This window comes from Polypterus senegalus, chromosome 4 (assembly GCF_016835505.1).
Source record: "Polypterus senegalus isolate Bchr_013 chromosome 4, ASM1683550v1, whole genome shotgun sequence".
NCBI classification, from domain to species: Eukaryota; Metazoa; Chordata; class Cladistia; order Polypteriformes; family Polypteridae; genus Polypterus; species Polypterus senegalus.
The window spans coordinates 80459803-80486807 of record NC_053157.1 but is presented as its reverse complement, the minus strand read 5'-3'; the positions used below and the strand labels follow the sequence as shown (position 1 = coordinate 80486807).

Below are 27005 nucleotides of genomic sequence, written 5' to 3'. Positions count from 1 at the left end.
GGCTATTATTTGTACTGTCGTTAACAGTTGTCCTGCTTTAACTCACTGTCACCCATAATTAGCTGCACCATGTATTGTTTTCACAAGTGTAAATATCCTTATGCAACCCAAACATTACAATCATACTTTATTTTTGTTCTTTCCATTTGTGCTTTTTTTTACCACCTTTCTTTCAAAGAAAGACAGCCAAGTCCAAATGCACACTATATTTATTTTTCTTTTGCACAACACACAGTGCACCAATCACAATAGACTCACAGTCCTTTTACTTTCTTTTAATTTCTTTGTTTTGTTTCTTCTCTCCCGCAAGCTTCGTCCACCTTCCACCCCGACTCTGTTTTTTTCCGAGTGGAGTGAGGCGGCCTACTTTATACTGCACCCGGAAGTACTTCATGTGCTTCCTGATTAACATCTGGCAGCACTTCCGAGTGTGACGGAAGAGCTGCTTGCCAAAGCTCAGGAGCGGTCATGGTGCCCCCAAATGGACTGAGCTTCAAAGCTCCAGTTCTGTGGCCCCAATGTAAACCAGGGGGGCTGCCCTTTCATGTCCCGGGGAAGATGCTGGCCCTCTCCTGGTTCTTCCCTTTTCCAGGTATCTCGGTGGGGCAAGGCCCCCGGTCATCTATTACTACATATATATATATCTATTACTACATATATATATATATATATGTGTGTGTGTGTGTGTGTGTGTGTGTGTGTGTGTAAAAATTAAGAAAGAAAGAAAAAAACAAAACAATCCATTTTTTTCCTTGATTCCAACTGTTTGACTTTTGAAAATCTATGATATTTTGTATATCGTGCGTAGTTGTTTAACGCTGTCCAATGCACAATATTGTCTTTAGGCTTGCAATTGCTGTGATTGGGACCATAATTGGTCAGTTTTTTCCTGCCATGAGGGTGTTCTGGGTGCACACCCAGGGGCCCAAGACAACAGTGAAATCCTTACCAATACCCAACCTCTGCTTGGTGAAACTATTGACTTTTCATGTGCAGAAATGACCAAGGAGGATCCTCCACAATGAAACAATCGAGGCTAACAAAGAAATAATTAGTGAGAAATACTGCACTGTTTCAAAAGTATGATCAGCTCTCTGTTCAGGAGCTAAATCACCTAATGGCTGTGGGGGGTCTTAATCTGGAAGAGCTGCAGGACAACCTCAACACATGTCACATAACTCAGCCAAAGTCTATGTATGACAGGAAATGACTTCCTTCAATAAAATCCTATATAAAAACAAAATGACAGGCTGATGCATGTGCACGTACGGCATGAAAATATATTAGGACTAAGTTGTAACAGCACCTAAATTTAAGGGTATTGATGTTGTAAAACAAGCAGAAAATCATGAAACCACTAAACATAAAGGAAGACTGCTAACGAGTCTGTGTTATTTTTTAAATACTCCACACTGATTACAGATCCAGAATTCTGGATTTCCGCATGATTGAAAATAAATGTGTCCATTTGCTAAACTAATTACAAAATGATTAAAAGCAAAGCAGGGATGAAATCAGAGAAAGCTAAATAGTTTATTAGTATATAAAATAGTTTATAGAAATCTTCCACATCCTTAGCATAAATCACTGTAAAACTACCTAATTTTAACACACAAGTTTACATTTTTTACTGAGAACTAGGATTTTGCATTTGTCATACTCCATACAGACAATACTAAATCACAGAAATCCAGTAGAACAACATTCTTGTACTCACAACTAGTACAATTCTGCACCAAAGTGATAAATGGCAGCTAACACAACAGCAATACATCCTTTGGCTGGGAAAACTGCCTCAAGTAGCTTGCTTATGATATAGGATAGATGACCAATAGCTGAACTAGTGATAAATTATGTACCACTTCCTCACTGCTGCTACGGCACTTTAAAAGCAAACAGACATCAATTTCAATTTCAGTTACTTCAGTTTCGCTAGCAAGGAGGAGGCAGAAAATGAGTTAAGAAAGCTGATCCCGGGACTATTCTGATACATAATTGTGAGTCATGGCGGTAAATGATAAAGCTAGGATTAATAATCTACTGTCTGATCTATTTGTTTTTAAAATACTGGTTTTTTATCAGCATATATTCTCATATTCTTATATTATTATTACTTACTTATTACTTATCATTACTTAGTATTACTAGGGCGCTAAATGTTTATGTTTTATTGTGCTTAATTACGTTTTCCTCCTCTTTTTTCTTTTTTCTTTTCTAATTATTTCATGTGTACCCTAAATGAGACTGTTCAATATCATACCCTTGGTTTGCTGTTATTGCTATTACTGCATTAAGACTTGTTATGCTTGTTTTGGACACATCTTTAACACCATCACCTGGGTTTATTATCTGGGGATATCATCTTAATGCACTAAAATTGATGAAGATTATATATATGTATGTATGTATGTATATATATATGTATATGTATATATGTATATGTATATATATATATATATATTAAGTGCAAAATTCTTTTCTTTCTTTTTCCTCTTTTAAAGACTATATTGGTAACAGATATCTCTATCTTTTAACCTTAAAGCGCCACTGCATGGGGGCTTGATGTGCTTTGGACGTGCTCTGTCTCTGGGTATGTCAGAGGACTGGGACTGCATGAAGTGGGTTTTAGCCTCACCTGGGGAGGCAAAAGGGAGGGTGGGGGTTAAGGGGAAGAGAAAGAGAGCAGGCTTGATCTATATCTAATCTATCATCTCAATCTTTATAATTATAACTATCAACGTAATAATAAGATGCATGGCAACAACTCTTGGGGGAATAGGAAATTAAGACCTAAACTATTTCACTTCCAGTTAAGACTATAATATGACACCAAAAACTCAGAATCAGTGTCTCCATGATGGGACAGTTAACTTCGTAAGCTGGAATGTTAAAGGCCTGAATCACGAATTAAAGAGAAAGAAAGTACTTTCTCACCTAACAGGTCTAAATGCTAAAATAGTATTTTTACAGGAAACCCACTTACTAAGTAAGGATCAGTTCCGGCTGCAAAAGACTGGACTGGCCAAATGTTCCATTCTAGTTTTACAAAGAAAACTAGAGGGGTGGGAATTCTCATACATAGAACAGTACCATTTGTAGCATCAGATGTAGTATTGGATCCTGAAGGGAGATATGTGATGGTCATGGGAGACTTATCTAACTGTAAAATGATTTTGATAAATGTTTATGCACCTAATGTTGATGATAAGGAATTTATACAAAATTTATTTGCATCCATTCCCAATCTGAACACTCATAAACTTATAATGGCTGGGGACTTTAATTGTGTTCTAAATCCACTTTTAGATAAGACTTCCTCCACAGGGGGAACGACAACTAACACCGCAAAGATAATTACAAAGTTTATAACTGATCACAACTTATCAGATCCCTGGAGGTTTTTAAACCCAAATTCAAGAACATATTCTTTCTACTCACCAGTACATCATTGCTACTCAAGGATTGATTACTTCTTTATAGATAATAACTTCTTGCCTAAGATTAAATCTTGTAAATACGATGCTATTGTTATTTCAGACCATGCTCCGATGATCTTGGAGCTGAAATTACTAAGCCCCATACACTCACCCGCAGATGGCGTCTCAATCCGCTTCTATTAGCTGACGAGAATTGTACTGAATTTATATCCAAACAAATTGAATTCTTTCTAGAGACAAATACATCCCCTGAGATCTCTGCAGGAATACTCTGGGAAACTCTTAAGGCCTTCTTAAGAGGACAGATTATCTCATATCTTTCCCACAGAAATAAATCCGAGGCGAAGAAAGTAGCAGAGATAAAAGCGAAATTACTAAAATAGATGAAGAACATGCCAGACTACCAAGCGAGACTCTACATAAGAGGAGGCAGGCTCTACATTCAGAATTAAACCTCTTGACAACTAAAGAAACCGAACAACTAATTTACAAATCCAGACATCATTATTATGAACATGGAGAGAAAGCTAATAAGCTTTTAGCAACAAATTCACAAGCAAGAAGTGCGCAACGCAATCTCGGTAATTACTAACACGAATGGAGATAAAATCATCGAACACAAAAATATAATGTGCACTTTTAGAGACTACTATAAATCCCTATATACTACTGAGTTTAAAGAAGACAATATACAATCTAATGCATTTCTGGATAAATTACAGATACCACAAATTGACGCTATTAGTGTGGAGGAGCTCGATAAACCTCTGTCATTATCAGAATTACTGGATGCTATAAAGTCACTCCAAGGTGGAAAAGCAGCAGGCCCTGATGGCTACCCTGCAGAGTTTTACAAGAAATTCTCCGCTCAGCTAGCTCCCTCCTATTAGCAACATTTACAGAAGCCAGAGATAACCAATCTCTTCCACAAACCTTTCGCCAAGCACTAATCACTGTCTTTCCAAAACAAAATAAGGACTTATTACAATGTGCATCATACAGACCAATTTCACTTCTGAATAACGACGTTAAAATACTCTCTAAAATCATAGCTAGAAGGATGGAGAAAGTGCTCCCTCAATAATATCACAAGAACAAACTGGATTTATTAGGGGCCGACACTTATCTTCAAATCTTCGACGCCTGTTTAATGTAATATACTCACCAACTAAATCAAACACCCCAGAAATATTATTATCATTGGATGCAGAAAAAGCATTCGACATGATTGAATGGAAATACCTTTTTACTATTTTGGAGAAGTTTGGGTTTGGCCCAACATTTGTGCATGGATTAAATTACTGTATACTAACCCAGAAGCTTCAGTTTGCATCAATAACATTTGCTCAGACTACTTTAAACTAGAACGTGGCACAAGACAAGGATGCCCTTTGTCACCACTGCTGTTTGCAATTGCCATTGAACCACTGGCAATACATTGTCGAAATACTGATCAGATAAAGGGGATTAGCAGAGAAGGACTGGAACAGAAAATCTCATTATATGCAGATGACATGGTACTGTATATATCGGACCCAGAAAATTCTGTGCCTGCAGTCTTAGCAGCACTCACAGAATTTCAAAAGCTCTCTGGTCTCAGAATTAATCTGAATAAAAGTGTACTCTTTCCGTGAATTCAAGCATATAATATTAGATTAGACACCCTTCCTTTTATCATTGCAGAACAGTTTAAATACCTCGGGGTAAACATCACAAGTAAACATAAAGCTCTTTATCAACAAAATTTCGTCGTCTGTATGGAAAAAATTAAACAAGACTTGCATAGATGGTCAACCCTTCATCTCACACTAGCTGGAAGAATTAACACTGTTAAGATGAATATTCTTCCTAAGCTCCTTTTTATTTCAAAACATACCAATATACATTAATAAATCGTTCTTTAAGCAATTAGATTCAACAATAACCTCATTTATTTGGAATTCTAAACATCCACGCATCAAAAGAGCGACCCTACAAAGACAAAAGGCAGAAGGCGGCATGGCTCTACCTAACTTCCAGTTTTATTACTGGGCAAATATACAGTCGATAAGAACCTGGACACAAATAGAAGAACATACACAGGCATGGACCGCAATAGAAGTAAAATCCTGCAGTACTTCTTTGTATTCCTTGCTTTGTGCTCCAATAAACACACGTTATCGGCAATACACTAATAACCCAATTGTGCTCCACTCACTTAGAATCTGGAACCAATGTAGAAAGCATTTTAAGACGGAGAAGCTTCTTTCTGTGGCACCCTGCAAAAGAACCACCTCTTTCAACCCTCACAAACATATGCAGTTTTTAATATCTGGAAAAAATTTGGAATTAACTTGCTTAGAGATCTTTATATAGACAACGTCTTTGCATCCTATGAACAATTACGTTCCAAATTTAACATTCCAGCTACAAATTTCTTTCACTATCTTCAAATCAGGAACTTTGTTAAACAGAACCTTCCAGATTTTCCTCATCTTGCACCCTCATCCACGCTGGAAAAATTATTGCTCAATTTCAAGGAGTTAGACTCCATCTCTACAATATATAAAATCCTTTTACAATCCCTTCCTTTCAAAGATCCAAGAGGACACTGGGAAAATGACCTCTCAATTAATATATCAGAAAAGGAGTGGAAAGTAGCAATGCAGAGAATTCACTCAAGCTCCATATGCGCAAAGCATACAATTATACAACTCAAAATTATATATCGAGCACATCTGTCTCACTAAAACTCTCAAAATGTTTCCAGGGCATGATCCAACCTGCGACGTTGCAACCAAGCCCCAGCCTCACTAGGTCACATGTTCTGGGCCTGCTCCAAATTAACATTATTCTGGACAAAAATTTTTAATTACCTCTCAGACAGTCTTGGACTCACAATCCCTCCTAACCCATTAACAGCTGTGTTTGGGGTTCTTCCAGAGGGTCTTAAAGTGGAGAAAGACAAACAAACTGTGATTGCATTCACTACACTGTTGGCACGCAGACTTATTCTGATAAACTGGAAGAACCCAAACTCTCCTCTTTTAAGTCAGTGGGAAACTGATGTGTTATATTATTTAAAATTGGAAAAAATCAAATACTCAGTTAGAGGATCTGTGCAGACTTTTTTCAAAACATGGCAGGATCTAATCAGTAATATTTTGAAATGATTTTATAAAGCACAGAGAATTTGTTGATTTAGGTATTTTTAAAAGCCTTAAATTTTACACCGTTTGGCTTGCTCTCTCTCTCAAGGGTGGGGATCGATCTGTTCTTAGCATAATTCTTTTTTTTTTTGTAAAACTTGATTGCTATGTATTGATTGTAATAAAATTAATAAATAAAAATAAAAAAAAAAACAATTTCAGTTACTAGAATCACTGTGATTCTTACTTTTCTTAAATTGTCATATTCTTGAAAGAACTACATTTTTTTAAAAGTATATTATAAATGTGTGCTTTACTTTTCATAATATTGTGTGTCATAGAAGGCAAAGCCAGGCCAGTATCCTGCTTGGGAAGGATGATGGTCCCCTACCCAGTCAGAAGGCCACCATAGTGGATAGACAGTGGGAGACAGCCTCCTGTAGACATGTGTTCCCTCTGTACACTGGCTGGTAGCATCCCTCTGAATTGAGCTCCCACTTGTGCAAACCATTTCTCCAGTTTCAGAATCCACTAAAGCAACACAGCTTTGTACACAGCCTGTCCCTGGAGCAAAAAGCACAAACCAAGAGTCATACACACCCACAGGCCAATAAGTCACAATCAAAGATTTATTGGTTAAATGAACTTACTCTAAGTTAGCCATACAATCACAAATCAAAATTTGTCTCTGGTTATTAAAACATCTGTTTCACTCTCAAATTTATTTTACCTAGGCTACATACAACCCATGAGCACAGCTTCCTTTTCGTGGACTACTTTCTAACAGTGTTAAGGCAGAAGAACTCAATGTCCTCACTGTATCTGTATTCACATATCAGGTGCAGCAGTTGTAAAAATTGCTTGCAATAAAAAACCACTTGCTACATGAAAAAACACAACAAGCACTGATATTTGCATACAGTGTGCTCAGATACATGATTAAATGATTGCCATGCAAAGATAATAAATAAAGTCTAATAACATTCTAGCATTAGAATACGCTAAGAATATTTGTGAACAGGATTCCACTATAAAACACTGCTCTATAATTCTCCTTTTGACATATATATTTTATGTTTTCTCTCGATTATAAAAAAAATCTTGGGACGAGACAAGACTTTTCATCCTGCAACAAGACATGATCTTTTGAAGAGAGACAGAGACACTTTCACATGCTGTGAAACGGTCATGTCACACCCACGATCATCTAACCTCTCAGTTGTTGGAATGCTTTTGGAAGACACACTTCCTGTGCTCTCAGCACTTAAAAATTGCAAACGTTCTAGATGACATGTCAATGATTAAGTGAAGAAGAAAGAGCAGCGCATTGAAAAGTGTTCCAAAAGTGTTGAAGAGAAACAAATGCATAGACTTTGTGCCAAGAGATTTAACCATGCCTGAGGCCAGAAAAAGACAAAGTAGAACGTTATAAAGAATTCAAAAACGTTGTTGCACTTGCAGAGCAGGTTAGAGATAATCGAAGTAGGAAAAAAAACAAACGGAAAATATTACTTGGTGAAGTAACAGAACAGTGAAAAGAGATCGAATAGTGTTTGATGATGCCTGTAGGAGAAGAGAGACAAGGCAGTGAGACAAAAGATCAGCTTCTTTACAGGCTTTTAAATGTTTGAAGTGCCGCACAAAATGCAGATGACGTGGCACAGCAGCAGCAGAGAGCCAGCAGCTGATCGAGCAAAGAGGAGGTAAAAAAAAAACTGTATTTGTTTCACATTGTATCACCATTTAAGAGGTGTTTCGGAGGAACGACAGCGTCTCTCTTCACAATGTTGTGTTGTGCTAGTGGTTAATGGGTAGGTGAGCGAAGCAAGCAGGGATAAAGCCCCCTAGTATTTTAAAAAAGAAAAAACTATAATGTCATAATGCTGCTGCCTCATAGTAAGGAGACCTGGGTTTGTGACCTGGGTATTCCCTACGTGGAGCTTGCATGTTCTCCCCTTGTCTGCATGGGCTTCCTTTGCTCCAATTTCTTCCCCTGGTCTGAATACATACAGGTTAGGTCAATTGATGATAAACTGGCCGCAGTGTGTGTTTGGTGTATGCTTATGTATATGTTCGGCCTGAAATGGAATGGTGCCCTGTCCAGACTGGTGCCTTTGTTCCTGTGCTAACTGGGATAGGCTCCAGCATCCCCTATGACCCTAGTATGGATTAAACGGGTTAGAAAATGGCATTACATAAACCTAAAAGAGCTAGTGTGATGTGAGAGGTCTGCGACAGTGCAACAGTGTGTCCCAGAATCTGTGGGTGAGACTGCTGGGTGTTTGATGTGGAGGTGAGCCAATTGTTTAAGCCAGATCTGCTGCCCTACATCAGCATTCTGCAGATGGTAATTAGGCTGTTGCATTCACAGGTGCATAAAGGGGAGCCTGATGAGATTTAGAAGAAGAAGACAAAAAGTAAAGACAAAGTCCGGAAATTAAAGGGAAGAAAGACAGAAAGGAAATCAGGATCATGGTGGAGCTAGTACTATTATGAGGAGAAAGCACACAGTCAAGTGACCCCAAGATGAGCAAGCAATCAGCATCTGAGGGGCAGAATCACTTTTACTGACCACCCAAGTGGGATCTCACAGATGGTGAGGGATGGTGGTGGAAGACAGGAGCAGGGTTTGTAGGGTTCTCGCAGATGCTAAAGGAAGGCAGTGAATGACATGAACTGGGCTTGGTTACTGCCTCTGCTGACTGGGGCCCAAGGTGAAGAAAAGAATGACTGCACCTGTCTGTCGACGTCTCCTCATGCTGAGAAGACTAGTAACAGTGGGCAGAGGAGACATCAGTTTAGGAGAGAGGCACTAAGGCTTGTGATGGTTTTAAAAACATCCTGACTGTGTTTTACTTGGGATTTTAACTGAATCATTGGTTAATTTATCTATTCAACTTTTTAACTTCCTTTTCTACATTGATTTTATGGATTTTTTTATTGTCATTATTGAAGAAGCACTGCCTTTACTTTAAATAAATGCCCTTTATACATTTGCCCTTATAACTTACTGTGTTAAGTGTTGTCATTGTGCTGGCTCATCTTGGTTCATGACTATCAATGGTCATGGGTTCAAGATGATTAAGGCAGCTGCAGCTAACCTGGACCTCCACTGGTAGCCTGAAGAATTGGTACCCTTTTTATTACATTCTGAAAAAATATAATGTGTACCTCAGCTGGCATATTCTGCAGCAAAAGCAAAAATAAAAATGAATGTAATATCCTATTGTAAGCATTTAGATGAACATTAAATCCCTTTTTAGCTATAGGAATTCAAATTAAATGCATTTTGGCATAGAAATATTAAAACAGTTATGCCCATTTGATTACACATTTATATTTTGCAGAGCCATACCATGTTCTGATGGTCTCACTAGTACCACAGGTTCAAATGCATGCAGTTTTTTTTTTTTAGTCGATTAGATTAGATAAGCTTTATTAATGCCACAGGGGCCAAGTTTTTGTTAGAAAATGTAATATAGTAACAAAAGGAACTTTCAAATACAGAACATACAGTAAAACAGAAACCACTGAATGAGAAAGTCAGGGGATAACAAGCAAAAAAAACACAAAGGACAGACAAAGGAAAATAAATATAGCTGCTCGGTCAGGAGAAGAGAGTATAGAATGGAAAGACAAAATTGAGATCTAAAAGATTTGCCATTTACATGACTTGTCCCCCAAAATTCTTCAAATAATACAAAAATACATGAAAACTGATATATTTTAATGATAAGATTAGTCATACAACCAAAGCATTTTGCCTTCATGATATTTCATTTAATTAATCAGTTTACATGTGCTTTATCACTTCAACCTTCACATACAAAAAAATGTCATTTCAATCTTTTTTGGGGTTGTTCAAGTATTTAATGAAGTTTTTGGCAGCCATGATATGAAGACAATGCAAGACGTCATTACAATACACGTGAGAAACTGACTGAATCACAGCACATGAATGCACAAGTGCTGCTGCCTGTGGATCCTGCTCCACCCCATTAGACAAGCTGCTATGAAGACAGTCTCTCAATGCAGCATCAGCTGTAAGAATGCCTGAGAATGGGTGGGACTGCACGTTACAAACATCAGCCCTCATCTTAAACGACCAGTCACACTCCATTCCAGAGTATTAGGAATTACTGGGAAATTGATCCAGTGGTAGCACTAATAGAGCACATTGGAAAATCATCTCAGACTCAGTCTTTGTATGCAGAAAAATTCAGCTTCATCGTGATTGGTAAGACAAAAGAGGGTATTAAAGTACTTTCTTCGTGTATGCAAATTTTCATAAAGCAGTTGTTCATAAAGAGGGGAGATGCCTGTGCTAGTATTGGAGCTGGATGACCCACTAATCTTTAGTAAGTGGGTGAGAAGAAAGGACAAGAAAAAGAAAAATATAGAGTAAACCTGTGATCTCAGGTTTAGGAAAGCCTAAATCAGAGGACATTACCAAAACATGCAAACAATGGTACAAGGCGTGTTTTAAGAAATAAAAGTGGCAAAGTAGTTAGGAGCTAGCCCAAGTCAATGCAACACTGAATATTAATGGAATGCATTGGTGGTTAAAACTGTTAGAACCTTGAGTAATATTTCTAAAAATAGAACTATAGGACAGAATGGCATATTGGAGGGCAATATTTCTAAATTAAGTGATGAGGCAGAGATTTATAGGTAGCTTTGTATACAGAGAAAATAGACCTGAGACTAGTTTAGATGAGGGGAAGCAAAAACTGAGAGAAATCAAAATAACCAGAGAGGAGGACATTGTGAAAAAAGAGCGAGAGAAGTTGTCTGGTTGTGACTTCTCACATAGAGCCTCCAAAAACCACAATGCACTCCAGTACATATCTTAAGACGAGAACAAATTTTCCAGAATGAAATATCAAATGAATAAGGTGATTAAAATGTAGTAAAACTGTCAAAATATCCAAAAATTTATATTAGAATGTTATTATCAAAAATAAGGATAACTTTGAATATATACGAATGCAGGTTCAAAATTCTGGCTGTTATAAACTCGTATATAGTATGTCCCCAAACTAGCAAGTATGCCAGTAGAGTGCTGTTTTTAATTTTCATTCATTTTAAACATGAATACATTCATCGGATCGTAGCAATAATGTAAGTGCAAAATGTGTTAAATACTGTTTGGTACTTAGTACATGCAAAAGCTCCATATTAGATTAGATAGAATTTAACTTGGAGGAATTCTGTCCTTTTACAGAAGCTCTTTAAATAAATATATACATAAATATATAGACAAATTAAAATAAATAAATAAACAAATAAATAAATATACACACATGGTTTGGTCTGAAGAAAGAAAAGTTCTGACTTAGCTGTTATAGTCACCATGAGCCATTATGAAGGCACATTGCTGTTGGTATAAAGTAACCCCAGTTGTGTTTTTTGACACACTTCTGAATAATTCGTTGGCTAAAAGTACTTAGTACAGAGAGGATGTACAGCTTTGTTCATAATGGCACTCAATTTTGTTTTAATCCCCTCCTTTGCTAGTGTCTCCAGGGGGTCCACAGTGCATCCTAGAACTTAGCTTACCCTTTTAATTAGTCTGTTGATTCAGTGGGCCTCTACTGAAGTGATGTTACCAGCCCAGCACGCAACAGCACAGAAAATCACACTGACCATCACAGAGTTAAAGAAGATGCAGAGAATGTCCCACATTAAAGGGAAGTGACTAAGGGAAATGAGCCTGCTCTGCCATTTCTTATGCAGTTCCTCTGTATCATTAATGAACCATTCAGAAAATAAAATGTTTTGATAGACATACAACATAAATACTTTTCTTTAACTGCCTTGGTTTTGTACACAGAAAGTGCCAAATGGCACAGGTTGATTTTTGGAACGGTTACCTAAGCATAAACAAAAAACTGCAGCTTTCAGATGAAGTGTTATTTAAAACACACACCTTTACAAAAGTAAACACTAGAACCACCATGAGCATTAAGTAACATAATCAAAGAGAAAGTTAAAAGTGAACACTTCAGGCTGCCAACCAATAATACAGAAAAGAAACTCAAACAAAAATTACTTGTGATTGCTGAAACACATTAAAAGAATACTCCACCGAAAAAAACATTTTTTATATGTTACTTACTCCATGTGGTGTGTAGTGATGCTCCCAAAAAATTTTATCTCATGTTTTCATGCAGAATGAGAGAAAAAGTTTATGATATAATGGAGCTTAATGGCGACACATGCTGCACAACATCAGGCAGAATGCTGTTGGCTGTTAGAAAAATTGGCGAGCAAACCTGTGCTGGAAAGTCATCAAGCATTCAGTAAATTTGACATGCTCTGTAATTTTCTGTTCTGTAAACTGAAATGGTTCAGTGGCGAGTTCAGTCAATGCTGTTGGCAAGTCTAACACATACTATGACTAGAAGTTGCACAAGGTGACATCAGCTTTAGACCTAGGCTATTTTTCCTAATATATCCAGAGAGTAAGTTATTAAAATAGGGTGCAGACCTATAAATATCTGGGAGTGCAGCCGGATGATAAATTGGACTGGACTGCCAATACTGATGCTCTGTGTAAGAAAGGACAGAGCCGACTATACTTCCTTAGAAGGCTGGCATCCTTCAACATCTGCAAAAAGATGCTGCAGATGTTCTATCAGACGGTTGTAGCAAGCGCCCCTTCTACGCGGTGGTGTGCTGGGGAGGCAGCATAAAGAAGAGGGATACCTCACGCCTGGACAAACTGGTGAGGAAGGCAGGCTCTACTGTAGACACGGAGCTGGACAGTTTGACGTACGTGGCAGAGTGACAGGCACTGAGCAGGCTCCTGTCAATAATGGAAAATCCACTGCATCCACTGAACAGGATCATCTCCATACAGAGTAGCAGCTTCAGCGACAGACTGCTGTCACTGTCCTGCTCCACTGACAGACTGAGGAGATCGTTCCTCCCCCACACTATGCAACTCTTCAATTCCACCCGGGTGGGGGGGTAAACATTAATATTACACAAAACTGTCTGTCTGTTATACCTTCGTTGTTATCACTCTTTAATTTAATATTATTCTTTATCAATATGCTGCTGCTGGAGTATGTGAATTTCCCCTTGGGATTAATGAAGTATCTATCTATCTATCTATCTATCTATCTATCTATCTATCTATCTAATCTAAAGACTGTTTTTTCAACTGCTCAAGATATATTTTTTGACTAAGTGCATACTGTTTATAGATCAGGCCAACGCTCTGCTTACTCTAGGCGCTGAAATTGAGCAGCCTGCCCTGGGTGCAAGGAATCCTATAAAATGTCATTTTGCCTTAAGTGCTTCTGTTATGATTGGTATTGTTTATTACTTTGCTGTATTTTTGCTTTCCTTTTTATGTAAATTTAGGTTTAAAATGTTGTAGAACTCAATTCCTTCTACCATTCTATAAGTTTATTCTCCGCCTCAATTCTGTGAAGTTTTGTTATGGTTATGCCAGGAAACCAATGAGGAGGTGTTTCACTTCCAGGGACAAAGGTATAAAGTTCTTCCCAAATACTTCATTCTATCTGAGTTTGCAGATAAATAAGACTAGTGTTTGCTTATTTATTTAGAGCTGTAGGTAAAAGACTTCTGATCTACATATTTTTGATAACAAATATGGGTTTTTGGTTTTGCTTGACACTTAAGTGGCTTCCTGGTTATGAAACTTTGCTTATTTTACTGGCTTAAGTCTCTTCTTTTGGTCATTTATTTTAAAAATACCCAGTTATTTTCATGGTGTCAGAGCACTTTCCACATTATGGTAATCATCCATCCATCCATTATCCAACCCGCTATATCCTAACTACAGGGGTCACGTGGGTCTGCTGGAGCCAATCCCACCCAACACAGGGTGCAAGGCAGGAAACAAACCCCGGGCAGGGCGCCAGCCCACCACAGGGCATGCACACACACACACCAAGCACACACGTGGGAATCGCCAATGCACCTAACCTGCATGTCTTTGGACTGTGGGAGGAAACCCACACAGACACAGGGAGAACATGCAAACTCCACGGAGGAAGGACCCGGGAAGCGAACCCGGGTCACCTAACTGTGAGGCAGCAGCGCCACCGTGCCGCCCCTTATGGTAATCATTATAAAAAAAAATTAAAATCAGAAATATGTCAATCATTTTCCAATGCCACTGTCAGATTCTGTTTGCTTGTGGTGTTGAATGTTTAAAAGTTGCAGCTAAGTTAGGCAATATACTGTAGGTATAAAAGTGAATAAGAGTAAAACATTGCTTTTAGGGTGCTATATTGTTAGAAGTATTAAAATAAACATAAATCTACTCTCTATATATAAAATCCTAAGCCTAAAAGTGCAAGATTTTGTTTAACGATTTTATGTGACTTTTTTGTCATGCTTTAAATCTGGCTTATTTTAAAACATACATATATATGTTTGGTATCATTCTTTTCAGAGTTTATCAAACTTTAATTTGATGTTGTTAGATTTTCAGATTCTTATTCCATTTTTTAAATTATAAACTAAAAAATCTCAAGGACTCAAGTCCCGCAAGACGAGACTCTGTGCAAAGGGATTTAACCATGCCCAGGTCCAGAAATAAGAGACAAAGAGTAGGACAGCTGCTGTACAGGCTTTTCAATGTTTGAAGCGCTGCACGAGATACAGATCACGCGGCATGGCAGCAGCAGAAAGCCAGCAGCTGATTAAGCAAAGAGGAGGTAAAAAAAAACTATATTTGTTTCACATTGTATCACTGTTTAAGAGGGGGTTTCGGAGGAGCAACTGTGTCTCTTTGGGGTGCGTTCAGCCCCCCCTCTTCACAACGTGAGCGGCGGAGTCGCTAAGTGGCTGTCGCATAGCACATGCTGGAGGGGTTGGTGAGGGAAGTGAGCAGGGGGTAAGCCCCCTAGTAAATAAATAAACAAACAAATAAATAAATAACAGTTCTCACACTCTTCCAGTGTGGTGCCAAGATGCTCCTAACCTCCTCCTCCAGCACAGGCTAATAGTACAATTGTTCGTATGGATTAAGAAAGAAAAGGTAGTCCCAAAATGCTTTCATGGAGTATGTTTTAAAGATGTTGTAAGCTACTGTACCTGTTTCACTAATGACAATAAAGATAAGATAACTGATCAAAAATACAAATAGGCTGACAATGGAAATCAGGAATTGAAAAACACTGTAACATACATCATGTTTGAAATAATGCAATGTTGAAATTAGTATGATGTAAAATAAACCACTATTTTTATACATTTGATTAATGATTTTTGATATATTACTATTATATTTAGCTAGGGAAATTTGATACACATTCTCAAACAACATTAACACTACTGCAAGGAAGGCCAATACTACACCATACTGTAAACTAGAACATTAAAAAGGGAGCCCAAAAACCATGTACTGTATATGGGGCAAAATAGTTAACTGTTGAGAAACAGATTTAGTGAGAGTACACATGGTTAATAATTACATGGGTCAGCAATTGTTAAATGACTGTCTAACTTTGGGGTTGGGTATGCTTTTTCAAGCTGACGTAAAGGCTATATTTCACTGAAAAGACTAATGTTACAATTCCGTACTTTGGATTTTTTTACTGACTCTGGACCTAGGCTCCGAACTTTGCTTGCTTTCACAAAAGGAGACTGACCAAGAATGTATTACAGTATCTTGCTTAATATTACGGATATAATTACATCATGAATATTTTTAAAAATTAATATTTTCTGCACTACTAAGGGAAGATAAATGGCACACAACACATGCTATTGCACAGCACAAACAGGTGATCTCAGAAGGAGCATAATTGTTGGTCATTTACAAAGCTTTAGTTTATATTGTGCCTTTAGATAGTGTGAATTTCTGGATTTTTCTGCATCATTCCAAGAAAGTAATGAGCAAAAATAACCTTTTCAAATCTTTTACTGATGATTTGATGAAGGGAAGTGAGGAAACTAGGAGAGAGATCTATAAAGAACTTCAAAGAACTTAAAAGCTGAAACTTCAGAGGTTTAGGCTTAAGAGATAGTTAAGCCAGCAAGCTGGTGGTCGCTGTCATTGCCTTTGAGGAAAGGCCAAAGATCTGTCAAGGCAAGGGTGAAGTAATATCCAAAAAAAAAAAACGGTAATTGATGCTGAGAAAGATTAATCGTAATAGGCAAATCATGTCTGTACCAACAGCATGTGAGGAATCATTGAAACAATTTAGACACCTCATATAGAATTAAATATGAAGAGATACAATTTGACATTTTAACCAGCTTTCATCCTTTTTCTCAAGAAAAGACACAGAAAAAAGCATAATTATGCATCCTGTGTTTGTTTCATCTAACAAATGACTACCAGAATAGTTTACCCTTCAATACCTGGAAAGTGAGCTAACCAAAGTTAAGTCCACAACAGGAAAATAGTTTTAACATGCTTAAAAAATTGATTTTAAAAATCATTCTTCATGTTTTAACATCAATATATGGAATAAAAATGTATAAAAAGTCAGTTGTAATATCTTATCACAACTATTACCCTATTTACACAAAGACATTTTGTTCAACTGGAAGAATTCCAATCCACTTTATAACTCAATGGGAAGGCAATGTTCTATAAATTCCCTTTGAATCTGAGATCCTACTTTTGATGGGTGGTGTCTACACAGTTTGACATTTCTGGGAACTCATACCAAAAGGTGTCAGTTCTATACTAGATACAATTGATTGTCCAAGTTGTACTGAGACATGGAATAATGGCCTAGAACAACTAAAAACATTATTAACAAACAACAGGGAAAACCATATGAATGTTACTGACAGTATATACACATCAATACTACAGCAGATGTTTCAGACTGAGATCCTGCAGTGGCAATAGGTTTTAACTCCAGTCCCTTTCTTAATTAGTAATCAATTCCTGCTGGTAATGGTACATATTTATTTTGCGTTAATTGTGTTCATAAGAATTACTATTGAACAGTCTGAAGTTTTTTTGTCCGGCACCTCCTGACTCTCTGATATGAGAAAACCCTCACATACGATATATCGTTTCACTTATTTAGATGTCTAGTTATACAAGGCACCAAGCATTTTGGGGTCAAGCTTTCACTATATTTGGTCCTCTAAACCCAAAACACATCATAGTTTAGACCATTTTTTAACAATATTTTGTGCAAGAAATTACACACTTATGATAAAGAGAAAACCAATAGGTGTCTTCAGCAAAAAGGATCTGAAGGACTTGAAGTTGTGCATGCCACAAAAATATTATATTGATATTGAATATAATATTTTTGATATTTAATTCTGACACTAGTGGTCCTATCCCAGCTAAGAGAACCTCCCAGATGGTTAAAGATGATAAATTTCAAACATAAGCAAGTGGTGTATTGTTTTAGACTATTTCATGATCAGTGATTATGAATATGAGTTATTTTTGAATTTTTGTTACTCTACTAGGGATATGCCCTTTATGGACCTTTATCAGAGGGTGAAAAATTACAAATTTCTATTACAATCACGAATATTTTAATATTTCACTATTCTCATTAATTATGTACTTCTACTTCATGAAGTAAATCATAAAACTTCTTAAGGACACTCTGAATTAGGATGGCTAATACTAATTCCAATTTTAATCCTGTTTAATTGTGCCTTCCTTTCTTAAAAGGCAGCCCATTAATAAAAAGACGTAATATACTAATAAAGTCTAAAATAAAGTCATTGGTTACTAATTAATAAAGTGGTTTGAACAAAAATCCAGCAGTCACTGCAGACCTGCAATATGGGTGTTTGTTGTTTCTACCTGCTCTGCTCCTGTTCACTTGTGATTGACTCCTCTCTTTCTCTCCCTCTATAATTCAAACAATCCGCAAATTTGAAACACAAAGCCAGAACCTGGATTAGAATTAGTGCATCATACATTTCACTCCTACTGAAAGCAGTAAACACTAGTGTACTACGACCAAATATTTTTGCATAGACTTGGACAAATTATCTAAAACTTTTTGTTTTGAGCTCATGAGAAAGCTTTGGTCTTAAGTGAGCTTAACTAATAGCCATTTTAGAGGGCAGCTAGAGAAAACAGAAACTTGAACGTCTGATAATAAATGAATACATAAAGCAAACAAATCACACATACAAGGAAAATCAAAAATAGAGTTCAGTAAGCAGAAGTAGAAAGTCTACATACAAGAAAAACAAGAAGCTTGAATAATGTACTATACGAACTATGAATCAGTTAGGGGTGAGACAAAAGAGCATGTTTAAATATTCTACTAAACAAATGTGGGCCACAGTAAATGCAGTTCACAGATTGGACCTCAGACTTGATTCTTGATTCTTGCATTTGGATATTCTTTCTGAGTTTACATGCGTTTCTCACTTCAGTCAAAGTTGCAAAAAAACTCAAGGATAAAACCTACAAAAAACATAACAACACTAACATGCACACCGATACTCCCTCAAACAGGGCCACTTAATCTACACATATGCTAGAAAATAATAAAAAATGAGGCTGGAAGGTTCCTAGTTCAAATTACATTACTGGCAAATGTGATTCTACTCCTTAGGCCTTGGGACTAGGCCCTTAACCTAAAAATAGCTCCAGGGAAGCAGAACAATTGCTTACCCTATGTATTTGCACTTGATTTTTAAATAAATGTAAAAAGTACAGCATTGGAATGTGTTAAGTTCATGATATTTCTAATAGCATAAAAACAGGTTACGACCAATAAACCATTTTAAATTGTAACAACTTAAAAATAGATTTACTTCAGTATAAAACAAGTGAATTGCATCCAATCACTCTAAATTATTTGTCTCAACTTAAAAATTGTGGGATCAATAAGCTAAAAAGAATTATATTGGTTCAGATTGAAAATATTAAGTGTGAATCATTACCTTAATTATTTTAAGTTGAATGGAGGTTATACTTTTTTCAGTGTAAGGTAATAAAATAGAATTACTACAGCACTATCATTTAGCAATGAATATAATTTTGCCACCAAAAATTTTGCTGAAAAGCACCATCCATAATTGTGGGAGTAATAAAAAAACAAACACAAGCATTTGCAAATCTTGACAGATATCTAAACAAGTTGACAAATGAAGAGTCAAGTGCCAAAGCAAAATTAACAAACTTTACTTGAGTGCCTTACTTCATATTAAAACATATTTTCACACATGTGCAACTGGGAAGCAGGTTAGGGGCTCAAATAAGGGAAGTTATCCGCCAGACCAGGGCTTGGAGCTGTCATCTAATACTTTCCATCTTTCGTCCTCTGCAGACCATCACAAGGAAGTCCCGCCTGATGACCTTACTTCCAGTCCTGGCTCTCCTGACCCAACTTATGTTTCCCAGTATACATGACCTCCATCTTTGATAGCCTGAATCAGTTCTGTATTGAGCTCCGTCTGGAAAAACTCTACACGGGGATGTATCAACCGGGAGGTCTCAAGATTGCATCGTTACAGAAGAGTCTGCAAAGCCAAGACCCATGCTATATATAATTGCCCATGAGAAAAACAGTCCTGCATTAGATCAATTCATGCTTAACCTACTGATTGACCCGGTCTTTTGTTACTGATCATCATAAAAATCAGACTTATATGAAACTGCATTGTTTTAAACTGAAATAGGTAATCAGTAGGAATAATGTGAATTTTGTGTAAATATTTTCATTATTAGATGCTAATTTGTTTACATCACTCACTTAAGCATTTCTTTTAGTGTTTATCATTTTTTCTAAATTTTATTAATATGGATTAACTCTGACAGCAATACCCAGACAATAATGTTCTAATACTGAATCAGTATTAAAAAAAACATTTTTACAAAAAGAAACATAGCAAAATTTTTTCGTACTTTCTTGTTATTCCAAATAACTTGAATAAAATTAGTACTGAACTGCTGTTTTACATTTTCTTTGTCATTTAACAGATTTAGTATAATGATATCCACTTTCCTTAAAGGAAATCATATCACTTTTACAAATTTAGTTTTATTTGGCAATTCATGTAGTATTACAGAAAAATCTATTAAAAAATAAACATAAAAATTATACACTGTAAAGAAAATCATAAAAATATGGTAAAAAGTACAGCAGCAAAGGGTGCCAACACAAAAACTGAAATTGATAATCATTTGTTATATTAAAAAAACAAATACACCTAAAATCACAGTAATTTCTATTACATCACAGATACTCTTTGTATTCTTGAGGTAAATGATTGTTAAAAGACACATATTAAACATTTTAAATACTTCAAATCACTACTGAAACCCTAAAAGAATGTAGGTGTCTTATAAAAATAATAGATTTAAATGAACATGTACCATTTCAATGACCCAGATGTTCATTTTTAAATTAGGAATTTTTAGAATGTGGCTTGGAAAGAGTAGTAAAAAACAATATGTATTACATTAAAGCTTGTTTGTTTCTCTATTTTAATATGGAAAATAAGTTCTTCAAATGAAAAAACAATAAGGTGGTGCAGTGGTAGTGCTGCTGCCTTGCAATCTGGACACCAGAGTTTGTGTCCTGGTTGTTCCCTGCTTAGCAAAAAGAAAGTTCTCCATAAATATAAATGTATATTTAATAGTTTTACATTTTGTATTATACATTTATATTAATAGATTTATATTTTTATGAAAGATCTGGATTTTTTAGGATTGCAATATAGATTTGAAATATGTAAAACTTCTCAACATATGAAAAACATGTTTTTAACACATATATTTTGTGAATACAAGGAGTAAATGTGAATTACTTAATGAAGTAATAGAAATTACTATGATTTAAGAGGTATTTCATGTTTTTTTTTAATGGCAGATTATGTTTTTTGGTTGGTACCCATTGCTACTTTTTAAATACTTTTAACAATCTTTTTACAAACAGTAATGAGGTTTACTGGTGGCTCATTTACACACTTCACATGATGAACTGAACAGTTTTAAGTCTGGGATTGTTTACTTTCTTTAAATGTGCTGTGGTGATGTCTTCATGGGTAAATGAGAGAAGACACGGGAGTGTCAAATGTAGACAACCAAGGGAAGAATTTTTTATAAAGGAATGATCTTCAAAACAGGAGAGAAGTAAGGATTATAAAAAAAGAACATGTGAAATGAAAATAATATAGTGAACTATGTATAGTGTGTAACCCTACTGTTTTCTGGAACCCATTAACTGAGCTGTATTAGCATTTAAACTGACCTCAAATGGGTTAGTGTTAGGCTTACTGAAACCTTACTTTGTGCTTTGGTATTCTACTTTCTTGGAGTCAATCATAAGAGAAGGGGTCAACAACATAACAGAAGCTATGCTGAGTATTTAATGCATACTAAATTACATACAGTTTAGAGAGAAGAATATATTCAAAGGATTAAAGCTACTAAAAACAAATATATTACTAGAGATTGAACAATTTTGTCCAAACATTCACAAAGATTCCAATGATCAAATGGGATGAACATTTAAATTCCTGGAGTGTCCAAACAAGAGCTGTAACATGCCCATGTACATGCGTATTTAAGGTACAGTACAAGTGCTTACAAGCAGGTTAAGTTACTTGCTTAAGAGTCACACAGTGAGCCAGAGATGGTGATTGAACTGCAAAATATGGGGGTTAGAGACCTGTGACATAGCCACTAAGCACTGAACTGTATTTTAATAAAGCAAGTAAGGCTTTATTAAACATTTATATACTGTTAGGAATGTAATGGGGCAATTTTGTAATATTTTTTTTTTATAATTAACTAGTTTTATCTGCTGTTTAACTTTATGGGTGCTGGCATGTTGTTTATACCAATAATGTCCTATGCAGTCACGTGGCCTACACATTCACAACATATCAAGGATTGATGCTGTTTAAGAGTGTGGCATACTTTATGGGACATCCAAACTTTATTTAATAAAGAACAATTCTCCAAAAACACAGATTTAAAGTATTGAATAACTTTAATTTTTGCCTTTATTTTGACCCAGAATTCTGGTACTGTATTACATTAAAGACCTTTGCTCGCTTGCTTTACTGCTGTTCTAAATTTCATCCACAACAAACACGACTGAAACAGTAATCATTTTTATACAACTGTGAGTATTCATTATGCTGGCATAAGATGTTGCTTGGATATAGTATTATGAAAATGCTCCCAATTTTTTGACTCTGTACTTTATTTGCCTGTTGTACTTTTAATTGAAATGTTTTATTTTTTTCATTTTTTTCAAGTGAGTTATTAGCCATTATTAAGCAAATTGTACATTTTTAATAGAAACAATTTAACTTCTAAATAGATAAATGTGTGCAGGCAGGCACAGGGTACAAACAATGGAGCTGATCACTGCAGATTTAGAACCAGCAAACCTTGATTTGAGATTAATTTATGGAAAATAAATTTACAGGAACTGATCAAGTATACTGAGCTCCTCTACCCAGAAACCTATTCTTATAGTTTATGCTGAGCAAGTCCTTTCTCCTACCATAATCATAGTTATCTGCTTAAAAAAGGTTGCTAAACAAAGGTTAACAAATAACAGAAAATGAAAATGGAAAAATAACGTTAATTAGTGGGATATATCTTTCTTATTACCTTTCAATAGACTGTCTATGTCACCTGATGGTCAAAAGAGGAAGGTTCTCCAGAAAAGACAAAAGCTATCAGGCAATTACCCCAATCCAGGGATGGCACTCTATTTCTCCATAATTTCTTACAATCTTCACTTTTTGTGCCATAGTGAGAATGAAGACACACAGGAGATAAAAAAGACATATCAATTTTCAGCTCTCTCAAAATAGTACTCCTGTAGTTTTAATTTTGGAAGAGAACATTTCATTTCTATTTTAAGAATTGAGTGACAAGGAAAACTGTCTCAGAGACAGTTGCCAAAGGTGTCAAAATTCAAAGTTACTTTTAATTTTATTTACCTCCATCTTGTACATGTAGACAGAGAACAAAATATGGGGAATGGGTCAATCATACTTAGAGATTCCTTTCAAATAATACAAGTGTCGCTTTAAATCAGCTTTCTGTTCCCCATTCACCTTGAATATTACTTATTTTTCTCCTTTAGCTCTGTGTCTCTTCTTGTGAAGGTCTGACTCTAAACTATAACTGTAATCAGGACTTTCAGTAATCAGCTGTTTTTAAAAAATGTGTGTGTGTGCGTAGATATTCTAAAATGCTGTAAGTCTGCTGGGCTCCTGCCATTATCTATGCTATTCGTTTAATTAATATGAAGATGTATAACACATTGAGCTTTTTTTATTTTCAGGTATCTCTTAGCCTTGGGTATATTTTTTGTGTGGTTTTAAATTATAAACTGTGGCGGACAGCCGGGGCGCCTCCATGCTGGAAGGACTGGGGGAGCAAGCATGGCCAGAGTGTTACCACCCCTGGAGTGCTAGATGGCAGCCCCCCTGGGTTGTAGTGGTTCCTAGGATTCCCACAGGGCTTCATAGGAGTTGGAGTTTGGTGCAGCCCTGTTGGGATCGTGGGTGCTGCCAGGGGCTGCTGCGCCTGCTACTGAGCCTTGGAGAGCAGCTCTTAAGCCACACTCAGAAGTGCTGCTGGAATTTGGTCAATGAGCACCTGGAGCTCTTTTGGGTCCCTTAAAAAAGGAGCCAGCAGCCACTACTTGGGAGCCAGAGTCAGAAAGAGGGAGACGAAGCTTGCCGAGGAGTGGAGGAAAACAAAGAGGAAGCGAACATAAAGAGAAGAAAAGAAAGAGAGTGTGCTGCTTTTGGGACTGTCTTGTTGTGCTTGTGGGAGACGGGGAAGACATTTCCCACAAGGGAAAAGAAAAATAAAATCTGTGTGCTTGGACTTGTGCCTCCTGCGCCTGTCTGTGTCGGTTTGGGTGGATGGTACTCTCCCTACTGGTGTCACAAAGCCTATGGGATTGATTGCATTTCTGATTGGACTGACTGTTTTGTTTGTCGATCCGTGTGTGCCGTCTTATAAGTTATTTTTGAAATGAAAATTTTTTAAAATAAATTAAATTTAATACAAAAATGCAGCAGGCTTATCCCATGGATTCAAAGATTCATGGGGATTGAAACTTTGGTGTTTGAATGAAGCTGGAGTTTGTGCATGGGGCTGACAAGTAGTAAGACACATCTTTGCACACAATAGTTTATAACCAGACTCTTTTCATCAGAGTGATCTCTTTTTACAGCAAAGGTGTCTTACAAGAGTGGCCTCAGGTTTGTGTAGGAATACTCTCGGATACCTGACTACCCTGAAGTCAGAGTTTATGCTGGTGATGAAATTTGTTTTCACACTGTGACTTTGAGTATAGGAGAGGAGAACGTCAAAGTTGGAGTGTTGGATGGTTAAAGAATGTGAGTTTAGTAATTGAAAAGAACAACTTACGGGAGACATTGTCTCACTGGGAGACTTCAATACTCACAAGAGGAATGAAGATGAAATGTGTAAAGGCATGAATATGAAGAAGGGCTGGTCTGATCTGATTAAAGTGTTAATGTAATTGGATTTTCCACAAATCAGTTTAGGATTATGTCCAAAACTCCTCTGGAACAACTTCTCTCATTTCACAAGGGGAGGTCAGGCACATAGCATATAAATAGTTCCTTTCAAGACCTAAGAAGTTGTGGTGGCAGTCAAAAAAAGGTAATTCGCCTAGAACAGTATCTGTAGAACAACTCTTTGTTTTCACATATATATTTCATATTAGGGTTGTGGGAATTTTTAATTTTTTTAGGATGGAGTTGGAGAAGGCATACTCTAGGACAGGGGCTCCTAAACATTTTTAAGCCAAGGCACAAAAAATGTTGCACTACCTGGTTACGGCCACCCACTAGATAAAGCTGGGCATGATACTGGATCTTGGTTTCAGCTAACAGAAGTCCCTTAGCATTATTTTTGACACAGCAGGTGCTTAACTGTAGCAGACTAACGAATATTTGATCAAATATCACGATAGCTCTAGTCTGAGGTACAACATTTTTTCTTGAGGCAGTACCTCCAGGAATTTAAATATTTTGAATTATCACCATTTTTGATCTAAATTGTTAAGCACTGAACTCTTAGACACAGCTAAAAGTGATATTTCTTTAACCACAGCTTTATGTGTGTTGGGAATTTTATCAGAGTTCTAGAAGATAATTACATTACTGATTATGGGTCTGTTTTTTAATTTTACATATGTATGTCAAATAGTTTTTTAATGAGTTATTTTTAATTAAACAGTAGTGTGAGTTGATATGGAATAAAAAAAAGGATTTCAGCAGATTAAATTTAGAAAACATTGCTAAGAATAGTAATAAATAAACAGTATACCAAAGATAAATAAATAATGAACACTTACGATACATTAGAAAGATATATAATTAAGAAAGGTAATATTAGAATACATAGGGTTTCGGATAATCTTTAAGATGTCAGCTTCAATTCAGACTATTCTCCAAATATACAATCATGCTGCATCTTTTTTCTTTGTTTTTAAATGTGCAAAGAATAGTTTTTTTTACTTAGGAAAGAATGGAAAGACTAGATGGTGAATGGTTGTCAAATTCAGCTCTACCTTTAGACAGCAACAGTACAAATTTTTGGCTGTTTTCATTTAGAAAAGTATATCATTTATATTTGTTAAAGCTGCTCTTGTATGTGTTTTGGAGAGTGCACAGGAGAGTGCTTAGCTTCCAAACAAAGTTAAGTGCACAGTTAATAGGCCATCTTAAGAAGCCTGTACAAAATAGCTTTACATTTGCAGATGTATGTTAATCTTCTGCACTCAGGCCTGAATGTGTTTGTTTTTTAACACAAAGAACATAGAAAAAAGAACTTTAACAGTGAATAAAAATATTAACAGATTTTATTAACTAATATCAATAATTCACATTAATAAAGATGAAGCTTTTCTCATTTTTAGTCAATGAACTCAGCTTGACCCAAGTCTTACAGTCCTACAGTATACTAGACTATTATTGGCCAGTTAAGTTAGTGACTAATCTTGTAGCTCTATAAATAAAATATAAAAAAAGAAAAAAAAACTTTCAGTCAGATTTCTTGCAATGTTTATCTAGCCTTGATGAAAGAGGCCATAAGCCTTTTCCCACAGTTTACATGTTTTTCATCTTTCACTTTACTAGTAAAGGCACATTATTTACATGATTATGAGACATAGCCAGGCTAAAGAGAGAAATAAATGGGACTTGAAACATTGAAAAAACTAGTAATAAAAATTGCAAATAGTGTGAACACTTTGTTCTGAAATATCAATCTACAAATTTTCTAAACTCACTTATCCAGAGCAGGGTAGCAGGATAGTAGGTAGCAGGGGAGTTGATATGGTAAATTTAAATGGAAACTAATAGAACTTCAAACATTAATGATTCATTAGAAAGTAATTTAGGAAAAAAAGACTTTTTTATCTTTTACATGTACATCTTTGAACATATGAGAATAACAGAGTAAATACCCTTGCCTCTGCCTAGGTAAGAAAATAATTCA

At 36.1% G+C, this 27005-nt stretch overlaps 1 protein-coding gene across 7 annotated transcripts in view; it reads right to left on the bottom strand.

Moving 5' to 3' along the window:
- Positions 1–27005, bottom strand: part of slc7a2 (solute carrier family 7 member 2) — a 324691-nt gene that overhangs the window by 161756 nt on the left and 135930 nt on the right. The window lies entirely within an intron of this gene.